At 40.5% G+C, this 13254-nt stretch overlaps 1 protein-coding gene across 2 annotated transcripts in view; it reads right to left on the reverse strand.

Moving 5' to 3' along the window:
* LOC123518415 (protein espinas-like) overlaps positions 1 to 13254 on the reverse strand; it is a 514427-nt gene that overhangs the window by 453839 nt on the left and 47334 nt on the right. The window lies entirely within an intron of this gene.

The raw sequence follows: 13254 nt of genomic DNA on the forward strand, positions 1-13254 counted from the left end.
GCAAGATTCTCTTGCTTGTTCAGGTATAAAAGCGAGTCAGTTAGAGCCACTGCACAGCCTTGCCACAAGCCGCCACTGTCACCATCAATTATTCAAACTTTCTTGTCCCTAGACCTTAAGACTTTCCATACTGTTTGTTGAAAATATTAAGTTCAGTAGCGTATTTAAGTCTTATGAAATGCAAAACGTAAAGAATAAAACTGCGTAACGTATGATAGTCTGGCAAATCTTGCTTCACGACCCAGAGGAGAAAACACTGACGCGAAGCTCGCCAACATTTCTTTCACTGCACACCAATTATACTTACTCTTCATATTCACTCATTGCCAGCCCAATATACTTGCCGGACCATTGCACAAATAAGACCTAGTTTTGAATTCGGTGATCCTGTTTCAACTTTACCGTGAAAAAAAAAAATTCTAGGGTATGAACTAAAGATACGACCCACGTACTCAGTCACTCTGGCAGCAACATCGATTATTCCGACGACTGATCACTGCCTCGCATCCTTGAAACCGTTCGGTACTAGAAAATAAGCCAGTATTGAGCTACGGCGGACTGCTTATAAGGATAATGAGCGAATTCAAAGGAGTGAAAAAAAAAAGAAAAGGAAAAAAAAAACAATCAGAAACATACCATCAAATGTTTACTATAGGCTGTTTGTATTACTACCCTGCACAAACTACTAGTAGAAGAGGAAAGACAACAAAGCAAAAGTCAGGAGGGGAAGGAAAAGGAAACAGAAGAATAGACCCTATAAAGAAAAGAAAATGAAAAAAACAAATAGCATGAAAAAAGAAAGATTTGACTACGAAGCAGGAAAAAAAATAGGAAGATACGATCGCATAAGAATGAATATTAAAAACAAGTAAGCATTACAACACTGAGGATGTTGAGCAGACAGTCACTACCACCACCCCTGCCACGCTCCCGCCACTCGCCTGTCCATAATGAAACTCGCTGTAATTGTGTCTCAAGTCAGCGGGGCCAGAATTACTTTATCATGTGTGCACCTGTCTATACCGGAGCCGCTTAGCCTCACTCAGGTATCTGAATCACAAAGCCAACAACACACACCAGAAAACAACTTTATTTTAGTACTGTACTAGCTAACCAGGAGAAAGAAACATGCGTTGTTTAAATTACTATCTTTATCTACACCTGCCTATGCCTAAGCTCTCTAACTTCACTCAGGGACTTGACCAACAACACACACACAAACACACACACACCTTTATCTAACTCACAATGAGCGAGGAAAAAATAACGTTGTTGCGATTACCTTATCATTGATAGCTTCACCTGTCTCTACCAAGGCTTTCTAACTTCACTCACCTGTTTGAATTCTAAACCAACAATGCATAGATAATATATTTCTAAATGATTTTATTATCTAATGAAGAAAATATTCCGTTGTTACTTTTTTGTATCTACACCTGCCAATACCAAAGCTTTCTAATTCCATTCGAATAATTAATCACCAAACCTACAAAACAGACACGAATAATTCTGAAACATTTTTTTTTTTTTTCCTAAACACGAGAAAGAATAGTTCCATTAATTAAATCACTTTACCAGTTGTAACTACACATGTCTGTACCAAAGCTTTCTAACCACTTAAGTATTTGAATCACCAAGACAACAACACACGAACAAGTATATTTTTAAACGTTCTTCTTATCTAATAGTTTGAAAGAAGAATTACGTTGCTCACATGACTCTATCTACATACTTCTATATCAAAGCTTTTAAATCTCACTGAAGTATTTAATTCCTCAAACACACAGATAAAAAGAACTCTCCACTGTTTAATTAAGAAGGTACGAGAGAAAAAAAATCCTGCAAAAATTACTTTATCATCTCTATACCTGTCTGAAGCTTAACTTTTTATCTTCACTCATGTACAAATAAACGCCAAACCTTAACGGCAAACAGACAGACATGCAGTTTTCATATATTTTACAAACTAGATATGAGATGAGGTATAAAAAAGTAACTTCCTAGAAATTATTTTATGTACAACCATTATACCTGCTTAGAGTGAAGCAGCTTTGTTTAACATCACTAAGGCATTTTGATTCTTCATTCCTTTCAATGTTTGACTTTATAGAAACGTAATTATGTAGTACAGTGTTCTAAATTGTTCTGCACTATGGAATACAAAACTAGCCTCACATTAGAAGGTTTATGATGAGAGAGAGAGAGAGAGAGAGAGAGAGAGAGAGAGAGAGAGAGTGAGTGGTGAGTGGTGTGAGTGGTGAGTGAGTGAGTGAGTGAGTGAGTGAGTGAGTGAGTGAGTGAGTGTGCGTGTGTGTAAGTAGTAGTAAAGCCACATTCTTACAACATAATTACTGGAATAATAAAAGAAAATTCTCTCTCTCTCTCTCTCTCTCTCTCTCTCTCTCTCTCTCTCTCTCTCTCTCTCTCTCTCTCTCTCTCTCTCTCTTTCTACATAAGCCTATAAGACCAACATAAGCCTCATCAAAGAAAATAATATATAACACTTAAACTTCCATCACCGAGACACACCTACGTGTTTTTTTTCTTACTTTTCTTTTTTTCTCTCTCTCTCTCCACCAGTACTAATATATTACCATTCCCTCCTGTAATCTCACTGTCACATCGTATTACGCCTGCTCTGCGCCCTTTAACTTTCCCTTGTCTGTATATTTAGACACTCTTGTCATGTGGGACTACGGTGGAGGGGAGAGAGAAAAAAATAACATACTTTCCACGTCTTGGGGGAGATAAGAGGAGGAGGGGACGACGAGAGAAGGAGGAAGAAGAGGTGGTGGTAGAGGGAAAGGAAGGAGGAGTCGTTTGGAGGATCGAAAAGAGGAAGGGGAAAAAGAAGACGATGAAGAGAGACAAAAGAGAGGAAAAAGGGAAATAGAACGAAGCTGGTTGAGAGAAAAACAAAGAAGAAAGACGAAAAAGGGAGAGAAGAAGGAAGACGAGGAAGTGATGATAAAAAAATGAAGTTAGAAGAAATAGAGGTTGATGAGAGAAGGGGAAGAATAAAAGAGAGGAGATGGAAAGAAAAAAAACAGAAAGAAACAAAGAAACAGGAAAAAAACTGAAAAGATAAGAAGAATGAAGAAGGAAATGAAGTATACAGAGGAAGAGGACAAATAAAAGAAGAAAGGAAGTGGAATGAGGGAAGAGATAAGGAGAGACGGATATGATAAAGATAAAGAGGAAACAATGGGAAGGAAAGAGGACGAGGAAGAAGAGGAAGAGAAAAGAGAGAGGAGAAAGAAAGATTAAAGGATAAAAGAGACCAGGAAGAAGCAGTAGAAGGAAGTAGAAGAAGACTGATAGAGAAAAGAGAGTAGAAGTGTCGCAGAGAACAGGGAGTGGTAGGGAAGGGCAGGGGAGTGGTGAGAAGGAGGTAGGGGAGTAATATTGTTAGCATTTCCCAACAAGGTGACGGAATAAGGGAAGGAAACAGGGCAAGGTTTATGACTCGTCGCGGCCGCTGAGTCTGTCCACATAAAGTCTGGTGCCCCGCAGCGAAGGAAGGAGGAGGAGGAGGAGGAGGAGGTGCGGTATCGGTAAAGACTGTTGCAACCTGTGCTCTTGATGAACAACGGTTTATAGAGAGAAAATATGGGAAATATAAGGGAACTTTATAGAAGAGGTTACAATAATGCTCTCTCTCTCTCTCTCTCTCTCTCTCTCTCTCTCTCTCTCTCTCTCTCTCTCTCTCTCTCTCATAAAAGCTGCTGATTATGGAGTGAACAATAATAATACACTGTTATTGTTGTTGATCCTTTTACCACCACAACTACCACCCTCACTATTACTACTATTACTGCTACTACTACTACTACTACTACTACTACTACTACTACTACTACTACTACTACTTCTATTAGTACTACCAAAATAAAAATGATGATCATGATATTAATAATAATAATAATAATAATAATAATAATAATAATAATAATAATAATAATAATAATAATAATAATAATAATAATAATAATAACAACAACAATAATAATAATAATAGGCATTTGTTGTTGCTGCCACCATCCCCACGATTATTTCTATTAACAATTCTATAACAACGAAAACAATAACATTAACAACAACATTACGTCCATTTATACAGTAAAATACTAAATGCATGATAAAACAAAATAAAAAGTCATAGCAACCATAACCATTTCTATTTATACTGCCATTTATCTACCCATTAATCACTCTATTTATGTGTCTCCCAGTCTACTTGCTGATCCATCTATCTCTGCCACCCATTCAGGCCTCGCTTTTTTCATACTCACACACTGTAGTACAACGCGCGCCAAAGAGAGGAACAGCAGTGTAAACATTGATGAAGGGAGTGAAAGGTTCAATGGATGATGGAAAGCTCTACATTGTGAAAATATTAAAATGCTATTGACATTTTTCATTGATAAATTGTTAGCGAGAGAGAGAGAGAGAGAGAGAGAGAGAGAGAGAGAGAGAGAGAGAGAGAGAGAGAGAGAGAGAGAGGAGATCCAGGAAACTAACAGGCCTACACGTGGCAGTCCTTGTATAAAACAGAGAGAGAGAGAGAGAGAGAGAGAGAGAGAGAGGTGTCTAGGGAAGAGGGGAGTAAAGGAAGGGGAGGGAGACAGAAAGACAAATATTAGCTAACAAACTTCCCTCTCCATCTTCCCTATGAGAACATCTGAACCTTTGAACCTGAGCCAGCTGGCGTCTCTCTCTCTCTCTCTCTCTCTCTCTCTCTCTCTCTCTCTCTCTCTCTCTCTGTGTGTGTGTGTGTGTGTGTGTGTGTGTGTGTGTGTGTGTGTGTGTGTGTGTGTGTACCGTCTCAAGAAACAGAGCGTAGTTGTGTCTTTATAGTCATTGTTTATGATTTTATAGCTCCCTTGTGTGTATGCACTGTACGTGTGTGTGTGTGTGTGTGTGTGTGTGTGTGTGTGTGTGTGTGTGTGTGTGTGTGTGTGTGTGTGTGTGTGTGTGTGTGTGTGTGTGTGTGTGTGTGTGTGTGTGTGTGTGTGTGTGTGTGTGGCTTATCACCCTCAAGCCGCCTCAAGTACACAGACAACCTTATTTCTACCAAGAATAAGACTTGTAAGAATTAAGGAAAGTCATAACAATAATAATGATAATAATACCAAGTCACCATTCCCTGAGCAGAGCAGGGCGGTTGAGACTCAGTAGTTTATAAATATTAGTCCGAGTGTCGCGAACTACCGGTGTAAATGATCTCATAAGTTCCAACCGGCCGACTTGCACGCGCTACTTCAGTTCCGGCTCCTAAAGTTGGCATGAGCAGTGAGTGACACATGTGTTCCACTAGAAATAGCAAACCTTGGACATGGGTGGGATCATTGTCCGAGGCTCTGAGACTTTTATTTTCAACAAAGAACCTCGTGTGATTTTAAACTTCAGCATTCTGTTTGCTCTGTCAGGGAAGATTGTTGGTTTTTACATTAGAGACGGTTTTCCATTTTTTCCCTTAACTATTTTCACAGACTGGATACTCTTGTTGTAGCCAAGTCACATTTTTCCCAAGTCGCCATAAACACTTGACATGAAGATAAGAATCCTCCTTTTAAAACTCTATACCGTGGAACGCAACAATTACATAATTCACTCCCCCTCATACCGCAACGGAAGAATAATGTATTACTTCACAAAAAGTTCAACTAAAACCAAGAAACCTTTGCTTTTGTATCACGCATTTCAAAATTCTTCGTGAGACATGAAGGCTCTCCTCCCTCAATGATCTGACACAGAATTGATGCACGAGGAAACCAAAAAAGGAAATTTGTTTTATTTGCATATTGTTTTCATTTATATACATGTATGACGGTCGTCTCTAAGAAAACAGACACAGCCAAGTACTTAAGCTCCAATCTTTCAGTTCAGTCGGTTAGGATCAAATTGTTGTTAATGTAGTAAACTGTCACGATATTCCTCTTTAAAGATGCCACCATAGGTTTTATTCCATTACCTCCTTTATTTCTATCACTCACTAATTATCTGACTTAAACTCCTATCCACTCCAATACTGCTGAATAACTCTACCTTGCATTCTTCAATGTCACTTGTCGAATTACCTTCTCATTCCATGACTCACACAAAATACTACAGACTACCTAATGACTGCTTCTTCAACTACCTCTACAAAGTGAGGGGGCAACCGGTGTTCCTTCCCTCCACAGTACACCAACAGACTGGGCGTAATTTTTGCATACTTTCAATAAATCAATCTTGGTAAACTAAACATCATCAAGCGTTCTTTCATAATGGATCATAGAAATTTCACAACTCAGCTCTCTCTCTCTCTCTCTCTCTCTCTCTCTCTCTCTCTCTCTCTCTCTCTCTCTCTCTCTCTCTCTCTCTCTCTCTTAAAGTGTCAAGGAGTCTGACGAACGCCACAAAGAACTAGAGAAAAAACGTCCTGTCAATATGCCGATCCAAAAAAGTATACGATAGAGATAAATACAAAAAGGTTGACCAATTTATCTGGAGGAGGAAGGGACATAAGACAACAGCATGACAGATGATCTGAAAGTTGCTTATAGGAAATATTATATGACCACATTTACCTGCAGATGAGAAAAATAATTTAGCACCATTAGAAAGAGCGATAAAATGTCCATTCATAAGAACATGATATGAATAATTAGAAACAAACAATTAAAACATATACCTCCGTCATAATGAACGTGAGGAGAACAAACGTACACTCAAGGAATGGTCTGTATTGTAAAAGCAGCCGCCTCTGTGTGTGTTTATGCTTGTAAGTATATACGTGGGCAGGTGAGGGTGTGTCTGTGTATCTGTCACTCCACTCTGCTCCTCGACACACACCGTCTGTCACCTTCCCTCACAAACAGGATCCCAACTCTTGCAATGAAAATAAAGGTAAATCATATCAGTTACATACTATTGGATGTAAGGAGGAGTGTGCTTCCAGAACACAATGCAAGTAAGATCACAACTTGAACTTAACAGAGATTATTTAAGATACAAAAACTGGCAAAACGCGAAGATATATTACAATTATCTTTATACTAAGCTACAAACTATTCTTTTAACCTCGTCATGGATGAGATCACGTCTCTTTCTTTATAGAAGATACTAATTACAAGGTTTAATATTTGGTTATCCAGAGCAAATTTAAAACAACAAATACTAAAAAAAAACAAGGATCACACTTTCACACATTTTTCTGCCTGTGGTATCTTTCAAAACTGTACTCCAGACTTCATCAGTTCATTCAATACGCCTCAGTCAAAATCCATGGTAGTCAAAATGTTCACGATGGCAATAAACGGTGGCAAGTCGACTTGTTGGCGGTCCAGTACACACCGCTTCGAGCCCCGCCATAACCTTACGTGTTCCCAACCCACATAAGCAGAAGCTTTCACCACACGTCTCTGTTTTTCCTTGAGTGTTATGGGAAGGTGAGTAGGTAGAGCAGCACTCAGGTCTGTCATCACTATTACACGCCATGAACTACATACATCAACCGCTTACAACAAAAACATATGCAGTGGATGTCAATGTAGAGTTTTCCTTATGTTTTTCACTGCTTATGGTAGGACTTAATTCAAATAGCTCTACACGGTTTTAGTTAATAATAAACAAAATACAAAACGACAGACATTCTTGTTATTGTCAGTGATATCTTTGAAATTTATATCCAAAACATGTAAAGGGAAAGTCATAACAGTCAAAGGACTAAAGAGATATTACGTAAAATTTCCTAACAGAATGAATATGAATAATCTCGAAAAAACGCAATTTAATAACACACACTAAGGACGACAAAGATTATAAGCAAAACGTTATCTTATCTAACACGAGTGACGTACATAATATCAGTGAATCAGCCAATAGCAAAAACTGATACAATACAAGCTACGTACTCTACCAAATGCTAATAAAGAAAATAGATAGAAAAGAAGGCTATTTTAGATTTATTTATTATATTTCATTTACGCAAGAGCTTAATGCATGAGAACCACCAGTAAAGTTCCCCATCTTTATGCAGGTATGACTCAAGAATCCCCTCATTCACCTTCATGAACTTTGCACCTGCTGAATTATACACAAAAAAACATACGTAACTGAGGCCTCAATCCTATACACCCCCACACACACACAAGCAGGTAGAACAGGTAAATGCTCGTAAACTTTGCCCGGCCCGTCACACCCTTTACCGTCACCAACCATCGCTACCAGGCACACAGACAGACAGACGCGGGCCAATGTTGCTCGCTCTACATGCTACCAGGAAAGGTCGCCCGTGTACCTACAACGAGAATACAAGCGAGGGTTTCTGCTCCTGTTCCTCCAGCTGTTGTCATTGTTAAAGGGTATATGTATCGTAGTAGTTGTTGTGTGTGTGTGTGTGTGTGTGTGTGTGTGTGTGTGTGTGTGTGTGTGTGTGTGTGTGTGTGTGTGTGTGTGTGTGTAGGGAACGTAATTGTATGTTGTCGGTATTGCTGCAAGAGGACGAAGAGCAGGAGGAAAGGGAAGACAAGACGAAGGAAGAGGACGACGACGACGACGACGACGACAATGAAGACGAAGAAGAAAAAGAAGAAGAAGAAGAAGAAGAAAACGAAGAAGAAGAAGAAGAAGAAGAAGAAGAAGAAGAAGAAGAAGAAGAAGAAGAAGAAGAAGAAGAAGAAGAAGAAGAAGAAGAAGAAGAAGAAGAAGAAGAAGAAGAAGAAGAAGAAGAAGAAGACTGGAGCAGAAGCAGAGAGAGCAGCTGAAATGGTAGTAACAACAGTACTAATAGCTACTCGTCTTCCTCCTCAACCCTCTCTTCTCCTTCTCCTCATATTTATACTACCACACACAAACAAACACACACACACACACACACACACACACACACACACACACACACACACACACACACACACACACAACTTTATAAACCAGTTAACAATATTTACTAAGGAAACATTTCGCTCAGAAGGAAAAGTTCATTATGTTTCCGTGAAGTTTTAAAGAGATAGCTTCGTTATATTTGCAAAACATAGCGACGAAATTCTCTCTCTCTCTCTCTCTCTCTCTCTCTCTCTCTCTCTCTCTCTCTCTCTCTCTCTCTCTCTCTTCACAGACAGATGGACTTATAACCAGATAAACAACCGCAGACCTTAGAAGACGGTGACGCACGCACACACACACACACACACACACACACACACACACACACACACACACACACACACACATAAACACACGACAAAGGCAGACCTACAAAGAGGCAAGTAGAGACAAGACAGATGGAGAGACAAGAGACAAAACACACACACACACACACACACACACACACACACACACACACTAGTATACAAAGGAAACACACCCACACCCCCAGTCTCTCTCTCTCTCTCTCTCTCTCTCTCTCTCTCTCTCTCTCTCTCTCTCTCTCTCTCTCTCTCTCTCTCTGGATGAGTTGCATGTCCCGATCACATTGTGTACCTGACGTTCTTTCACATCATGTTTAAGCCGTTCTTGCGCCATTACTCTTTTAGCTAAGTAAACATCGGAACGGTAGAGAGAGAGAGAGAGAGAGAGAGACTGTACGAACGTGAAAGAAAATTGTCCTAAGTGTTATCGTGAAAGAAACTATGAAACATGAGAGAATAAAGAGATGTAGACAATTATACATGTTGGTATACAATTAGCTACACATACATGCATACACATGACGGATAGACAGACGGACGGGCAGACAGGCAGACAGACACACAGAAAGAAAAGTCTACTGGTAAAAGCAAAAGTAAATAAGCAGGAACGAAAAAGAATTTACTGTAAAATTCTTAATGATTTAAGAAGGAAAATTATGAGAAATAAAATAAAGTAAGAAAAAATGGAGATAAGAAAGTGAAAACAAAGAGAGAGAGAGAGAGAGAGAGAGAGAGAGAGAGAGAGAGAGAGAGAGAGAGAGAGAGAGAGAGAGAGCAAAACGTTTATGGTCATTCATTATATCCCTTTTCTACCTTCCCTTCCTTCTTCCCCACCTTCTCTTTTATCTTCTTCTGTCTAGGCCCCTCCACCGCCCCATCTCCCTCCACATCTCTCCACTTCCTTCACCTTCACCTGACCTCCCTCGTTCACCTGCCTCACCTGTGCTCCCCTAAATTGGACACGCTTGGCCACCTAACATCCTCTCTTCCTCTCGCTCTCAACTGTACCTGTCTCTCTTAACCCTTCCCTTCCACCTGGGGCCACCTGTTCTCACCTAATGGGACAGGTAGACACGACTGATGGTCACCTATCCGCTAATGAGGGAGGGTGTGTGTGTGTGTGTGTGTGTGTGTGTGTGTGTGTGTGTGTGTGTGTGTGTGTATGAAGGCAGGCAGGTTGGCAGGTAAAGTTTCTCAGTAATCAGGGCACAGAGATACATGTATTTAATTAAGGAGACAGAGACGGACAAACTGACAATGCTTTATGAATTTTTTTACCTATAAAGATTTTTTTTTTTTCATTTCGTTAACTTCTCGTTTTTCTCTCTCTCTCTCTCTCTCTCTCTCTCTCTCTCTCTCTCTCTCTCTCTCTCTCTCTCCATCTACAATACCATTCTGTTTTAATTATTTCGTCAACTTCTCACATATTATTTTTATTAAGTCTTTTTATGTCTCTCTGTCTGCTTGTCTGTGTGTCTTTCCGTCTCCTCTCTCTCTCTCTCTCTCTCTCTCTCTCTCTCTCTCTCTCTCTCTCTCTCTCTCTCTCTCTCTCTCTCACACACACACACACACACACACACACACACACACACACACACACACACACACACACATCACGCAAGGGAGGCAATCAAGGCAGCGTGAAATATGAATAAAGGTGTAAAATCAGAACCTGACTTACTAATACACATATTTTCTCGGGCGAAAAGTTATTATTTGGATCCATCTCTCTCTCTCTCTCTCTCTCTCTCTCTCTCTCTCTCGAGTTACAAGAACGATCACCATGCAGCGTTGCGTAATATTTCACGGGCAGTCATGGTGATATACAATGGAGGTGGATGAACTGTATATTATAGCCAGGTTTAGAAGGAGTTGTATGTATGTTTTTTTTTTTCTCTCTCTCTCACTCCTCTTCCTTCCTTCTTGCTCTTGTTCTTGGTCTTGTTCTTCTTGTTCTTGTTTTTCTTCTTCTTTTTTTAGAGTCTCAAAACTCGTCAAGTGTGGATATTATCATCAATTCTCCACGTAAGAATTGCCGTGAACACCCTGAAATTTTGTGCTTCTCGTCCTTCTCCTCCTCCTCTTCCTCCTCTTCTTCCTCCTCCTCCTCTTCCTTTCTCCTCCTTCTCTTCCTTCTTTTGGTTCACCTTCACTGTCCCAGGTTTCTTGCTTTAGATTATGGAGTGCAGTTTATCACAAATTACCACAAACAGCCTTCTAAGGACTAACAGGATGGCTAATGTTTCTTCTTCTCTTGTGTCCCTCTTCATCCACCTCCTCCTCCTCCTCTTCCATCATTTCTTCCTTTTGTTTTGTTTTTCTCTTTATTCTTATTTTTTTCTACCAATAAACCAACAACTTAACTTCTACTGCTGCTACTACTACTACTACTACTACTACTACTACTACTACTACTACTACTACTACTAAAATAGGCACTATTATTTCTTGATCACCAATGCCAGCCTCTAAGAGAGAGAGAGAGAGAGAGAGAGAGAGAGAGAGAGAGAGAGAGAGAGAGAGAGAGAGATTTATTGCGCTACTCAACCCTGACAATCAACAACCCTCCCATCACCACCTCGGGACCAACACACGCACATAAAACATTGCTTGAAGGGCCGACACAGGGGCGTGCCGACGGGGGAGGTGCGGAGAGATGCGGGACGGACTGAGGGAGGGAAGATGCGGGGGAGGAAGGGAGAGGCAGGAAGTAGTGTGGGTGATTAGACAGATAGGGATGGAGGAGGTGGAGGAGGAGAAGAAGAATGTGCGAGATTAAAATGACATGAGAGAGAGAGAGAGAGAGAGAGAGAGAGAGAGAGAGAGAGAGAGAGAGAGAGAGAGAACAATTTTCCCCTAAAAAGCATTCATCACTTTGCAAAAAGGTTCACTCATACTATGATTTATGACACGTCAAGTACGCAACAACCTTCCCCTCTCTCCGCCCCTCCTCATTCCTCCCTACCCCCTCTCTCCCATTCTTTCCCCCCTCCCCTGGCTTCTCTTAGCTCTTTGTTGTTTGCTGTTGTTGTTGTCTTTGTTGTTGTTGGTGGTGGTGGTGGTGGTGGTGGTGGTGGTGGTGGGGGTGATGGTGGCTTGGTCATTATCTGCTTGATGACAATCCGTATTGATGATGGCATGACTACATTGTTATTTCATTAGATTATTGTTAATGGTAATGGTGGTGCTGGTAGTGATGGTGGTACTCTTTGTATTTTACCTGAATTGTTGCTCTTCATATTACTGCAAAATAATACTGGTATTATTTTAACAACAACAACAACAACAAGAACAACAGCAACAACAACAACAATATTACTGCTGCTAATTTGTATAGATATGTTTGCAACCGGAAATTATATTCACAACAAAATCATCCGAGTAGATAGGAATAGCAATTGGAGACGCTTACCAGGTTAATATTAGACTTGCTTGGAACTGCTTTCTTTAGGGACTGGCACCTTTAGTGAACTTTTTTTCTCCACGAGTTTTTGTTGCTCTTGGCCAGACCACTTTTTAAATAAAAAAAGTCAATGTTCGCTGCCTGGTTGAAGAAGGCATCAAAACATGGTTGCAACAGTAGGAGTAGTAGTAGTAGTAGTAGTAGTAGTAGTAGTAGTAGTAGTAGTAGTAGTAGTAGCAGCAGCAGCAGCAGCAGCAGCAGCAGTAGTAATAATAGTAGTAGTAGCAGTAACAGCAGTAGCACCTGAGACAATAACAGTAACAACAATCGTAATAGTTGATGCAGTACTCATAACTTAACGTATCTTGATGCCATACCACGCCATCACCACGCCATGCCAGCGCTACATACAAGGCAAACCACAGTACAGTCCATCACGGGCAAACCAGTTTGGCGGCGGGCGAGGCATGGCCAGATAATTATTGGCAGGTGGCGGCAGTCCACGGGGCATCGGCGGGCCACTTTACGGAGAACAGCCGCGGAAATGAGTGGAACGGTTGTGACCATAGCCGGTCGCGCTGAGAAACGTTCATGCCGAGATTAAATCAAGGGTAACTAATGCTTAATGGCCAGATAAAGAAGAGCAGCCCAATATCACCAGTGTGCCGTCGATCA

This window comes from Portunus trituberculatus, chromosome 43 (genome assembly GCF_017591435.1).
Source record: "Portunus trituberculatus isolate SZX2019 chromosome 43, ASM1759143v1, whole genome shotgun sequence".
Lineage (NCBI taxonomy): Eukaryota > Metazoa > Arthropoda > Malacostraca > Decapoda > Portunidae > Portunus > Portunus trituberculatus.